General features: G+C 45.3%; 1 long non-coding RNA gene across 2 annotated transcripts in view; it reads left to right on the top strand.

Annotated features, from left to right (window-relative positions):
* Window positions 1-14,249, top strand: part of LOC137865130 (uncharacterized) — a 112,962-nt gene that overhangs the window by 23,513 nt on the left and 75,200 nt on the right. Inside the window, exons 1-2 of one of the 2 annotated variants that reach the window (XR_011101762.1) lie at window positions 5,970-6,200; window positions 6,280-6,367. This is a non-coding gene — a long non-coding RNA (uncharacterized lncRNA). Of the gene's footprint in view, window positions 1-5,969; window positions 6,201-6,279; window positions 6,368-14,249 lie in introns of those variants that run through there. The other variant, XR_011101763.1, reaches the window with a different exon arrangement.

Here is a 14,249-nt window from a genome sequence, read left to right as displayed (position 1 = left end):
TAGCTTTTCCTAGGCCATCCTTACGTCGCCTTTATGAGCCCTAGGGTGACTGCGAGAAACTGTTTGCTTCAAATGGCCCCTCTGCTGTGTGGTGCTGCTCTGGGCTCTGCCTTTGTGCAATCGCTGCTGTGCCCGTTCCCATCCCCTTCGCATCCCCGGCACCGGGTTTTGTTCTCGTTAGGCAAGATGTGCCTGGTACGCGCTGCAGTCTGAGTCCTTCTCGTGCTTCCTATTGCCATGTGCCTAATGGCAGATAAGCAGTATGCAGCTTGTTATCTCAACAGAGAGCCAGAGCCTTGCTGTGGTTAGTGGAGCCACGATAATTGATATTAGCTGAGTCTGCAGCATCGTTACAAGCTTTTGGCTTGCCTACTGCTCTTCCCTAAAACTGAGCTGCTGCATCTATGGGGGGTTGGTGTGTTTTGGGGGGTGGTTGGAGCAGTTGGATCAGCACGAGGTGCTTCTCATCAGTTTGTAACGCTGGCCTCACTTCTTTAGCTGCTGCTGTACGCTGGCACCAACTTTGTTGGCCTTGTAGGGGACGAACAGAATGAAATGGCGATTCTGGACTGCTCGGAGATAGGAAGTAGGAGCTGTGCTCGTGCCCTGAAAGTCACTCCAGCTACCATCCATTCACCAAGGCAACCTGTGGTGTTCTCCTAAAAGGAGTACGTTTCTGCCTTTCAACTGCAAACACGTTTAGCATGATCTTTATATGGCAGCTCTCCATTATGGGGTTATTATTATTATTATTATTATTATGGAATAGTGAAGTTCTCTTGCATAGATTTGTTATGACTGCTCTAATTGGTCTGATTTACGATCTGGTTATTCTACTCTACTACTAGATCCCAAATTAATTAATGCCGCAGCATTGCTGGCTCATTAGCAATATTCCTTTGGCTCATCCCCCACAGAAGTGTATCATTAACCTCGGACATGGTTTCTTTGTTGTTGTGACACCAGTCGCTTGTCCTTCCCTCTCGGTGACTCAGTGCTGCTCCTTGACACCCAAAGAGCCACCTCAGCTGCCTCGCTTACTGCATGCTCTCCTCATGGATTCCTGTGTGCTCTGTTCTGCTCGTTGGCTGGGCAGCACGATGTGCTGTTGCATCTTCCCTGAGTCTTCTGCCTTTGCTGCTTGTATGCAAGGCAGCACTCGGGGTGTCACTGCGGGAGCTGTTTGATTTATTTGCATGCGAGAGAGATGCATCTCATTGAGTTCTCCTGCTTTGGCAATAACTAGGTATCAATATATCAATTGTCAGGTCAAGCCTTCCAAATAACATCTGGCTGAGCTGCTGTTCTCTTATTTTTTTATTTGTTAATAAAGCAATTCTTCCTCATATCATCCTGCAAAGTGCTATTACTCAGAGGTTGTGTTTTTTTTTTTGTGTTATGGCTCTGAGTCTCATTTTGAAACAAACCTCTAAGCCCCAGTTGTGATGGGATTGTCTGTCAGAGCTGCTGTTTATCAAACACGGCTTCGCTCCTCTGCAAAGCATTCACCTACACGGCGTGTTGTGGCTTTGTGCTGCGTTACAGTGCTGCCACCTCAAACGCTTCGAGAGCCTCATGGCTGCGCGTTCATCACCTGAGGCAGCTACAAGTCACCTGCTGGACGCTGGATATCACCTGAAGGTTTTGCAGAACGTATCTTTTTAGGTGGTTTTGACATTTCTGCCTGTGTTAGTGAGTGAACAGAAGATGTAGCGTATTTTCACCATCCTGTTTTTTGTTTGTAGTTGCATTGGGGTCCCACAGGTCTCCCACTCTTCATCCCCTACTCATGACCAGTCCTGGACGCACGGAATGATTTGTGTGGTTACCCTGACATCGAACAGGGGGTAGCTTTACCCACCGTCCTGCCTGCTTCTGGTCGTAGCAGGTGAAGTCCTTGTCTCAGAGGTCGATGACATGTAGGTGCCGTTGGTCTCGGTGTGCAGGCACCATAACGCTGGTGTCCTGCTCACGGGGCGTGTCCTTTAGGGATGGTGCTGAGAAGCAGCACCTAGGAATATAATGCTCATTCAAGGCACTGCAAAACTGCAGCTAAGCTCCATAATAAACACTTCAGCTCTCTGGGTAGAGGTCAAAAAGGAGGCTTTTCAAAGCCAGCTATTCAACACCAATTAAAGTCATTAGCTAAAACTCACTAATTCTAGCTCCCTATTTGTATTTAAGGTACAGACATGGATGATACAGGCACGACAAATTACAGGAATGGAAACAACCTGAAGGGCGTGTAAAGCAAAGGAAGAGTTGAATTTTGTTGGTTTGCTGTAGGATGCAAGTGTGACTTAGCTAAGGACTGTGACTGGACAGGAAATGTTCAAACTTTGAATTGGGATCGCAGCTTTCAGTTTCAGTGTATTTCTCTGAGAGGCTCACTTTTTTTCCAAGTGAAACTAGAGGTACCCCTCTATTCACCTAATTCATCACACAGTACATGAGATCAAAGACTTCTCAGATTAATCTTTGCCTGGATCAAGTCACCTGCCATAGAGAACAGCAGCCAAATGAAGTGCGTGACGATTTCTCTTTTGTTGGTGTAGTCTTGGCTGCTCATCCTTGAGTAGCTGAGAGCTTTAAGCAGCGCTTTTCCCTGTCACGTAATCAGACATCCATCTGAAGGGCTGGGAGACGTCCTTCAGACGTGGCTGGTTAGGTGTTTCTATCACTTGGCCACCATCCTGCAGCCCTTCCCAAAACCTCCAGCCAAGTCCCGCCTATGGATCTGGGATGGACTGGCGAGCTTTAGACTGCAGCGTTGCCAATGTTTTAGAGTTCACCACATGTCAGATAGGATTCAAAAGGAAAGCATTAAAATTCTCTAAAATACATGTGACCTTGTCATCATGTTGTCATCTTCTTGATCTCTGTTTCACCAATGTCTCTTATGTTTCAAGTCAAAGCCAAATTTTGAAGCCTCAGGATTTCCAAAGGACAGATTTTGCTCTTTCTCATCATTTCTCTGCCTTGCACTGGAGACTTTTCCAGCACAAGGACACGATGGCTTGTGGTGGCATCCTGGGGAGAGAGGTCTGAACCTCTGCGAGTGGCTGTCAACAGGATTTGCTGAGCACAGTCGTGTAATCCCATGTTCTTCAACTGGACATTCAGTAAGGCAAAAATGATGCAGCAGCAGCCTCCCTGGAGGAGCGGTGGGTGTGATCAAACATATTTTTACTGTGGTACAACAGCTGATGAGATGCCAAGAACATTGTTCCTTATCACTGTCAGCATCCAGTAAGAAAGATGGGCCTCAGACACTGAGAATAAAAAGCTGCAAACCAAAACCAGGGCAAGAAGTGGGAGGTCCTCTCAGTGATGCTGCAGATGCTTGTATGGGTAATGGATACAAGGGCCGGGGCAGAGGTCAGCATTTTGGTCATGGTGCTAATCAGATTTGCCCTATCAGATCTCCCTGGTAGCTGGGATCCCCAGCCCTCCTTTGCACCAGTTTCCTTTGCCTGTATATTTTGTAAACCTCAGAATAACATTTCCCCACGACCACCAAACCAATAAAGAGGTCAGCCTTCCCGCAGACTGGAAGATATTAATGGGAGTAGCAGCAATTTAAAGCTGCTTGAAGCCTAGATCCTGGTCGTTCCTTCTAAGCCTTGCATTTAGGATTATTTGAATTGATGTACATTTCTTTCTGAGAAGCTTCTTGCTACAGGCGCTGTATTGACATTGCCAGTGTCTGCAGCTTCTGCAACAAAGCAGGCACCTTCAGCAAAGGCTTTGGCAGGAAGAAGGCTCAGCCTGTTCACAAGCCAGGCAGGGTCAGGAGCTGAAGCCAGATCTCATGAGTGTTAACATTTCTTCTAATCACAAACCCTCTTTTCTTTCAGTGACTCAGTAGTACAGCCAAAATCACTACTGAAGTTTAACCAGTTCTTTTTATCAAGACTGGAACTGCATGTAGGGTTGTCATTCCAGAATGCACTGATGAGCTACACGAAGCCTGAAGGAAAAACAGATGTAGGAAAGTAATTCTTGATGCTAGAGATTCCAGCTTCATGCACATGAACAAAGTATCTCTTAGTCTTTGTATTCCTGTAAGGGGAGATGCATGTGGGTGTATATGATAAATGGAGAGAAGGACATTAATGAGCCTTTAAAAACCAAAACAAAGCAGATGCCCTGTATGATGCAGTGTACGTGGCAGTCTGTAAGCAGTTTGTGACAGTTGTCTCTCAAAGCATTTCCCGGACTAGGATGGCAGATAATTTGGAAGCAGATTATTTAATGGGAAGAAATAAAGGATATGACATCCAAAAGTGAAATTAATTCTGTAGAGCTTTAACTGGAGTGGAGGAAATTCTTGGGAATGTCTCCAGGTCAGTACAAGTCAAGCCAGATTTTGATTTAGCAATACCAAAATCTCAGCCTGTTCTTCTGCCAATTAGTTAATTGCAAGTACCCAGTATTATTGCTGTGGGAAGGTGGATGTGCATTGCCCTCCTTTGTGAGCCTCTTCGAGCAGTGATTACAGCTGCCCCGGGAAATAAAGGGATCATGACATTCACTTGTATGCACTTGAATTGTGTCATTGTTGGGCCTTATGATGAGAAGCATGGCAAAACTTCTGCTCAACTAGAATTAGTTTCTTTACACAACATGGATAGTAAGGATCTGTAAGAAGGCTTAGACAGAAACTATTTTTGTTTAAATAATTTCTCACTTCCTGCATTATTCAAGACTTTGGGCCTTTTGCAAAGCCCCTCCAGCATCCCCTGCCACAAACAAAGGCCCATCTGTGACCTGGTCACTGTGTGCAGCAAGAGACTTTTGTCCTTCTCAAGTTACAGATGAAACTGAAAAGTCAAAATAAAAAACTTCTCCTCTTGCTAAGGAATCCTGAGGTTGGAGAGACTGTGAATTTGCTTGGAGTTTTACTGCTGTGTTAGGAGGACACAAAGATTTGTATTAATCTTGAAGGCTCGTCTTTTAGACAAAACTGAATTCAACTTTATACCAAAGTTACATCTGGCAAATGCAATCTGAAATTAGATTTTTTTTTTCTCTCTTTTTTTTTCTTCAGGAAGAGGTTGCCTGCAAATAAATATCATGCTTTCCTCACTAAAATTGCTCATCTTGGGGTCCTTTGTTACTCTGAGAAGATCTTTGACATGTCTGTAAAGCTACGTAAGCTCTTCAGCTTGGCTGTATTAGAGGGTCAGCATGTTGTTCCTAGCAGACATGGGTCTCCATGTATTTCTATAGAAAAATGTACCAGGTTGTTTTCTGATGGGATCAAAGCAAGCAGGAATTTCTCAGAGATGCTTTGGGGGAGGGGAGACCCTATGTCGCGGAGGACAAAAGGTGAGAGTGGCACCAGAGCCAGTTGCCAGACCTAATATGCTTGACACGGTGTCCTTAGGACAGCAAGCCTTGGGTAATCACATTGGATAGGCAGATAGCATACAGATACTGGATTTATTTAATTGTGGCACTGGTGAAGAGGTCACCCAAAACATGCACAGTGAAGCTATGTGGGGGAAATGAAAAGGACTCGGAACCTTTCCCTTCTCTTAATCCCCAGTGCCCATCCCTGGGCACCACAGGCAGCAGCAGATTGAAGCAGGGAAGCGTTACATGCTCGTGAATGCTGTGAGAGCCTTTCTGAACATCACTGTTTTCTGACAAAGCATGTTCTCACTCTGTCCTTTGATGGCCAGAATTGCTTTGCTCAGTGCTTAACCCTGACCATCTATGATCTGAAACCCTGTGGGGTGAAGAGGATTGGAAGCATCACTATAAAAGCCAGTGTTAAAAGACGTGCTTTTAAAAAGTACACAAAAAGTAGCAGGAAGTCTTGAATCATTTCCTACCAAAGGAAAAGTGGTGGACTGAACCCTCTTGACTTCACCATGAGTCACTGTGTCCCAGCCATGCGCTGGTTAGGAGAAGGGGAGGACCGACCCCAGAGCCATGGCTTTGAGTTCAAGATGATCAACAGGCGAGTTCAACCGTTTCGTGAAAGTCTTCAGGAGATGACTCACAGCTCTGCCTTAACGCTGCAGCCTGTGAGCTAAAGCATGTGATTTGGAGAGTGCAAGTGGAGGTATCTGCCATAGACCCATCAGGCTTTTACTGCAGGTGGAAACTCTCAGCACCTTGTTGAGTAATGCAGTCTGTAAGCATGACAAGCCATTTCCCATTATTTTAAAGTAAAGAATAAGGAAAAGAAGGTGATTTTTAGAACAAAAGCTAGTTTATTTTGGCTTTTATAATTTCAGATTTTAATAGTTTTACATTTTTTTCCCACAGGACCTCCATCAGAATGTGAATGCACGGAGTTCCTAGAAAAACAACCGAGGCGCGCCTCCGGGCCTGCTCTGCAGGACGCCTGTGATGGGTGAGTGCAGAGTGGCCATCGCTGGGGCATGAGTAATTTTCGAATATGTTGGGCCATAAGTAAATGTTGAACAAGTGTATGGTGCCATAAAGGAAAGATAATAGTCTGAATGGAGGAATAGAGTTGCCAAAGGCTCTGCTAAGTCTTGAAGACAGCTGGAAAAGGACTGAACAGTATTTCTCTCTGCAGTTTTATGTGCAGAGCACCTCTGGAAAGCCAGCCAGCCAGAGGTGCTGTTTCTCAGGGCGGTAGCCTTGGTGCACTTCACATGCTTGGTGGTGGTTGGGGAACATGGAGGACGGTCTGGGTCAGTGTATTGAAGATGTCTCAGTACTGCTCTGCTAACGTGGCGTATTTCAGAGAGGCAGACTTTAACTGAAGGATCTAGAAGACATTTGGGCCTGCAGCAGATCTGGTGAGTGACAGGTTGAAGGGTCCAGCTGGAAACTTTGGCAGAGCTCGCGGAGTATGTGATAAAACAGATTAGGACTGGCATGGAACAAAACAGCCTGAGATTATCTGTTGGAAGATCTCGAATTAACCCATGACCATTGGATTCACACGGAGCACAAGCTGCCTGTTTGTCTCCTGATGGGTGGGTGACCTGGCATGCTGGTGGTGCAGGTGTGAGAACAGCTCAGGGGTCGCACAGAGAGGAGCTGATGCTCAGGGTCCTGCAGTGCTCAGAGCCAGAGCCCTGCAGAAACCTCTGCATCTTTGAGCACCAGTATGGTACGTGGGGGTGATGGCAGCCTGAACTGTTCAGGATTATCCTTCAGATGGGTATTATTGTTGCAGCAGAAGATGAATGAACTAAAAACCTGAAAGCAAACAGAATATTTACTGATTTTAAATTGAAATTGGTGCATCATCCCGTGTATTATCACTCTTAGCCCTGAAAGGGAAGTCAAACAGGGTGGAAGCTGAACACTCTTGGCTTTTCGGTGGCCGGCTAAAGGAATGAGTTGGGGGTAAATAAATTGAAAAGATTTCACTGTGATAACAGCTGGGGAAAGTGCTCATTATTGTGTTAAGCATATTCAAGTCTTTGGTGTTTTTAAATTTGTGAGTTGGTTCACTGAAAGGTCAGGGACTGAATCAATGAGGAGGAGTTTTGAGGATGACTCCAGGCAATGAGAACCTCTGCAGAGTACGCCTAGAGCTGAGAATGCCCTCCTGTCCAAAGCCATGTTTTGAGAACATTTCCCTTCCGCTAAGGCAGGAATTGAAAGATGGGCAGGATTTCTACTCTTGATGTCAGATGCTGATGTTCCCTTTGTTTTTTCTTGGTTATAGCAGGGGTGAAAAATGGAATATATAGGTAGTGCTGAAAGAGAGAAACTGAAAGTGAAAAAAACCCACTGCTGCTGGGAAATCTGAACTGCCGTTTTGAGGGGAAGCAAAGCAGCAAGGGCTGCTGTGGGCAAGGTTGGTGGTCTCCTTCACCCTGTGTTCAGTGCTGTTCTATCTGCAGCAAAAAGCACCAGGATCACTGTGGGAATCTCCTTTTCACAGAGATGACAGCTTGAGAGCTTCCCTGTGGTTCTCTGGGAAGTATGCTTCACAAGCTGGTGTGTAAGAGGTGTGCAGGGAGCTTTTAGGGTCAGCAGCATTGTCTGTTCTTGCTGTGTTAGGGCATTAAGAGCTGGGCATGTGGCACAGGAGAAAGTAATGCCCTAGGAAGTGTTCTAACCTCCTGCAGAACGAGCACAGCATGCAGGGCAGTTTGTTAGAGGAATGAACTGTAGCTTGTACCTGGCTGCCCTCTCAAATCTTGCTGAGTGGTGTGTGCAAGCATCCATCCAGCAGCGCCTTTTAAAGTGGTTGAAAATAAACATGGCAATATATAATGCAGACCAGAGCAGACTGAGGCAGTGAACTCTGGAGGAGTGAACAGTCAGCTCCAGAAAATAAGGATGCTGTGGCACATGATGTTCTCTGGTCCTTTTTTTTTTTTTTTTCTTTCAGTAATGATGGCAAAGGTTCAGTTATTTATATCCTTGCTAGTGTGTACTGGGAGGCAATCTGAGATATTGCCCACTGTTACTAAGATATTTACAATCTCAGCAAAATATTCTGCTCTTTTATCTTGGAAACATGCAAGGAGAGAATGAGCTTGAGCATGCAAATGAGAATCTACATTAGTGATGTGGATTAGCCAGGCTTGCTGTGGACGAGAGAGCTACTTGTTGCCATTCACTAGAAACACACGGCATCGTGTCACACTGATGGCTGGAGTGCTCAGGCAGGGTATCAGAGGGAGGATTGCAATTTTTTTTTTAATTATTTTTTGTTTGTTTGCTTGTTTGGGTTAGCACAACTCCTTGGGAAATAATGTTTGGTCCCAGAAACAGGTTTGCAGGAACTCCTGGGAGGCATCATGAATGCTCAGGCATTCAGGTACACACCCCAGAGAATAAATGGGGAATTGATACATGTGAATAGACCACGGGTCTGAATAATCATTCTCCCAAAGTCTCCAGGGAATGCTGCTAGTCTGAACACTGCAGGAGGAGAGCTAGGATTTATTTGGTGAAGATTCACTTACCATAAATAAATAAAAATAAATAACTAGGCTAAATGAGTAATGAATAGTTCAGCCAGCTCTAATGCTAAATAAACAGACTGAATGGTAATGAATATATTGGAACCCATTTGAACTGGAGCTAGAAATCCAAGGAGAAATAACTGGCACTTAAATTAACGCTCAATATAAAATATAAATATATGATATAAAATATAGATCTTTTTTTTTCCTCCTGAGATTTTAAAGATTCATCTGCTCTCAGTGTTTGGAAGGTTTGAGCTCCACACGCTGCTCAGTGCCGTACAGTGACATACATCACAGAAGAGTTGTAAAATTCCTTGATGTATGCTTTTGGACAGTAACTATATTTGTAGCGGCTCTCATGGAGGGTGGTATTTATACTGGTAGGAGAGTGCTTTAAATTCATGCAGCTATCTCCATATAAAGCATTTTTATAGGATTTTCCACACTATGGGGGGTTGCACGACTTTAATTATGCAATTCAAGCCGAATCGGTAAAACTTCTGTGTGAAGATAAGCCCTTTAGCAAGGCAGACTCCTGCGCCTGAACTTAAAAGAAAATCATTTTCTTCTTGTGAGTTCCCCCGAGAACAGCAGGAAAAATCAATAGCTGCTCCGGCACGCAGGAGGGGCTGCTCTTTGCAGGCAGCCCTGGGGTGTTGCAGTGCACGTGCTGCCTTGTGCTCCGATCCTGGCGTAGCTGAGGTCACTCACCCCTGGGTGGCACGAGGCTGCCCAGGGGCCACCGAGTGCTAATCAGACACTTGTGGCCACTTGAGTCCACTTAGCAAATTTGGTAGGGCTGCAAACAGCGGTGGGAGTCAAAGAGTGAAGAGCAGCTCGAGTGAAACTGGCTGATCAAGGCAAAGAAAAATCAGTGTGCAAATGGAGCTGCTGAAAAGGGGCAAGATTATTTTCTTTGGAGAAACCATGGCTGCTCTTTTAGGGAGGGCAAAACACCTGGGGAGTGGGACAGGACTAGCTTTGGGCCTTCATGGGACCGGTCCTGGTTGATGGGCTGGGGACATCCTGTTCCAGGCATGGCTGGTGGCTGGGAGCTGGCAGGTGGAGATGCTTGTTTGCTCACTCAGGCTTTGTAGAGCAGCAGGTGCTGAGGCCCACTGTGGGGTTAGAAGCGTTTTGGAGACCAAGTGGCAGCTAGAAATTGATACCAATATCCCTGTGGTGGGCAGGCTGAAAATTACATGTCTCTAAGGACATGGGGTGACAGCATGGTGGCATCAATAGGGAAAGGAGCCAGAGGAGCTAAAAATCACTGGTTCACATGATTTTAAAAAAATGGATGGAGAAATGCTTTCCCTTCAGGTTGTCTCCATCGCTGTGTTCTGCAAAGCAGCTTTTAAGGGCAGAACACATCTGTATTCTGACTGCACTACACAACACGCAGAATATAAGAACTTAGAAACTAATAAGGTATGTAGTCCCCCAATGTGAGCTGAAATGAAAAAATGAGAGCTTTTTGCTTTATTATAATAGCGTGGAGCAGAGTGAAATAATGGCTCTGCATATGAAATAGTTAGGAGGATAATCAACCCAAACCTCCTATGATCCTACAATAGAGGCACCAACACTGGAGGCAGGCAGTGGAGTTAATAAATTAAGGTGCAACTAAAATAGATTCATGGTCATTTAACAACGTGTCAGGGCTCCTAGAAAAATGAGTATAATGTATTTAAGTCTAATGTAAAAATAACTTTAAACAGAAAAGAATGAAGGAAGGGGAAAATGGGAGAAGATTTATTGCAGCAAACAGCTGAGGTCAATTTGCTTTCACAGCAGATGAGAAGAAAACAGCACACGTATGCCAGGAGCTGGCTGTAGCACTTCCTCCTTCCTTCTGTAGGAAGCAAAATAGGTTGAGAAAGTATCTGAATGCTCTTCTGGTGAGTTGCTCAAGTGCCTAGGAAAGGCCAAGTGTGATGTCTCATCTTGAATTTTCCTGGAGCAGTCGTTTTCCACAGAAGTCAATAGCCTTGTTTCATGAGAACCAACCTCTGATCACCAGCTCAGGACTTGGCTGCCCAGCAAATATTCACATGGGGTTTTTGTTGTATTTGGGAGGGAGGGTTGATGGAATTCACTTGAGCCATTGGTATTTTATTTTCTGTTCCCTCTACATTGTTGTCAGCTTGGGAGACATCACTGTCTGCTGGGTTTCTATCTAAGGATGGCAGTCAGCAATGCAGCTTGGGCAGAGTAGATGCAGCCAGCAACTCCCTGGCCCCTGGGAATCCATCTCTGTCTGCAGCCTTTGGCTACATAGTTTAAGAAAAATCTATGCAGTTACTTAAGTACGTAATTACTTTTAAGCTTTGCCCTACAGAGAAGCAGGGGGGATTCAGAGGTTCCTGTGCAGGCGCTCAGGTTGGCTTTAAGTCAGCCAAGGAAACGGCTGGCTGGGTGCTGGGAATGCTTTGGTGGGGGTTTGCAGGCAGAACATAAAGACCGATTTTGCTAAACAGGCAGTTGAGGACTAACCCCTCTCAGATGGACACAGTCCAAGCACAAAGCTTTGCCCTGCAGAACTTTGTTGTAGGACGCCGAGTTGCTCCTGCAGTGCTGAAGTCCCTGCCCGTGCCTCTCCCTGGCCGTTGCACCCCTGGGCAGCACCATCCGCCATCAGGCAGTGCTGGCAGAGGTATAATCATTGCACCTCACCCCAGGCATGTGAGGGCCTTTAGGAATGAAATATTTGTTGGTTTTGCACAGTGGTCTCCCTCCAAAGGACTCTGAAATGTGAACTAGAAAAGGGTGTGGTGTTTGCAGGCAGGACCCTTGCTATTGCAATCCCTTTCCTCTGTTTCCCCTCAATGCTCCATGCAGGGCTGCATCGGCTCTGCTAGCTTTTCTGGTGAGAAATGCAGGGAATAATTCTATTTCTTACAGCATTATTACTTCCTCCGCTCCTGTGAAAGCATGCATGTGCCCAAACGGGCTCTCTAAGGACTGCATTTTAAAAGAGATCTAAGTGTATGCTTAAAAACCTTTCCTTTCTTCCTGGGATTAAAATAGAGACATTAATTCCGATGTTTAATGGCTTTATTGCGATGGTGCTTGCATCCCTCCCATGTTCATTTTTTGTGACTTGTTTAGCACTTAGTGTCAGTGCTGTTCCCTGAAACAGCATGCTCTAAGTGAGCGGGCTCCTGGATGACATGGATGATTTATAAATACTTTATACAGTCAGAACATATTTGTGCTGGGCAGCCGTTTATTTGGCTATTTCCAGAGACTGTCTGAGCCACTAACAGTTACATTATAGAGACAAATGGAACTGAGTTTCTGCTCAAAAAAGGCTGCTTTTGGCCATTACCCTAACAAACATACTATTGCCAGATAAAAAATAGATAGGAAGCTTAAGCTTAAAAGATACTTTGGAAAAATAAAAACTCTGAGCTTGCCCCCTTTGAAGTTGATATAAAACTCCACTGATGTCAGCGCTGCAGGTGTGAGGCTTGAGAGAATTATAAAGTGTAAGAAATATTTATGGTCTTTGCTTTATGAATCCAGTGTTTGATTTAAAGGTTGCACATCTTTACTCTAAAAATCTCTGGCTGAAATCTCTTATTGGAGGCAGTAAGCTATCCTGGGCTATTAAGTCTTACAGCTATGCCTAAAAATAAATGTCAAAGGAACAGGTGCAGGTAAATGCAAGCCTTGATCCTGCTTTAAGATCTCGGCTGGATCCCTGCAGGCTGGGATCCGCCGGTGTAGATCTGACAGCAGGGTCAGTCTTGCTGGGAACTGCAGCAAAGAAATGTCCAGCACCACTGAAAACACTGACCACTGAAAACCAATGTTTTCAGTGGTGCTGGAAATTTGCTTCATGCAACTGAGTTTAACGGGGCAGCAGGAAAGCAGGTTGTGTCTCTGCCCAGCCAGCTGTGTGGGCTTGAGTTTGAAAATGCCAACCACTGTAGCTATCTCTTGCACAACTCATCCCGTCTGCAGCCCCTAGGCCTCACTGCAGCAGGACTTCATTGGGATGCAGGACGGGTTTGCAGAGCCCTTTTCCCTCCTGCTCCCTCCTTCCTGAAGCTGCTGCAGGTCTTCCCAGCAGCTCCGCTGGCTTTGCTTGTTTGTTTGCCTTCCGTCATCCTCCTTGTTCTCCATACTTCGAGGTCACTACACGACCGGCAGATCTGCCCAATTTATTCCTGTGTATGACAAAAGAGACCCGGGTCAGGCAATGAGCCGTGAACTTCTCTTTCTATTTCACTGCGGTTGTACGGCAGTGATCTGCACACTGCCAGTCATCCACCATATTGATGAGATTAGCTGGTAATTAAAAACCCAGCCAAGCCAGGCAGGGGAAGATGACTCAATTAGCAGAATGTCACTGAATCTAATTTACTTTGCTTATCACAGATTTATTCTCTAATGAATTAGAAAAGAAGAGCAGGACACCTTCAGAGGGAGATCTGGGGGCTTAAAAGCTTAAATACTTTCCAACCCCTTTATGCTCCTGGTTTGGTTTGCAGGGAGTATACAGATATTGCCAATTGCACCGAAAGGCTGGCTCCCAATAAAGGTACCCTAAGATCATGCATGAGCAGGACTCCTGCTGTCGGCTGTTTCCTGAGAAAGGTGCTGATCAGGTCAGACCTTCCCTTGCTTAGAAACCTTTGTGTGTTTCCAGGTTGGGGGCACGGAGGGACTTTGGATGGCATTTTATTGGCATTGTGCTGGGTGAGCGTTCGATGTAAATGATGGTGGAACTGACACTGAATGTGATATTTGGCAGAGGAAAGGATGAGGGATTTCCTGGCTCCAAAAGCATGTCAGAAATAGACATTTTCAGCTGTAATGAGTATTTTAAGGTATTTCTCAGTGTTTTTCTCATTTCAGCAGTGATGTTCTGATGATTAAGAATTAGAATAACGTATTTTACCAAAGCCCTTTGGAAATAGTTTAAGAGACTATTGGACAGATGTACAGCTGAATTTGTATGTAAAGTGGAGGCTATAAACCATTAGCTCTCCTGCTCTCTTCATAGTAGATGGCGTAGCGTATTATGGGTGATTTAAGTGAGGATATTACCAGGCCTTGAGCTCTTAATCTGATCTGCATGACAAAACCCACATGGCTTTATGGGGTCTTAGCGATCTCACTGGGGCTGTACGGGGGTCTGTACACAGCAGGCACACAGTAGGATCAGGACTATAGGCTGTGGGGTGGTCACTCCTGTTAGAGCTCGTGTGTTGTTGATCCATACCTGTGCTTTAAAGGCTGGTACAACGATTTCTGTTTGGGCAAGGAGACTATAACTGGAGCAAAACATGTAAGTCTGATAACTGCTCAAGTAATAATAAA

Source organism: Anas acuta, chromosome 15 (assembly GCF_963932015.1).
Source record: "Anas acuta chromosome 15, bAnaAcu1.1, whole genome shotgun sequence".
NCBI lineage: Eukaryota > Metazoa > Chordata > Aves > Anseriformes > Anatidae > Anas > Anas acuta.
Note: the sequence above shows the minus strand (reverse complement) of the source record. Positions and strands in the feature narration are given on the sequence as shown.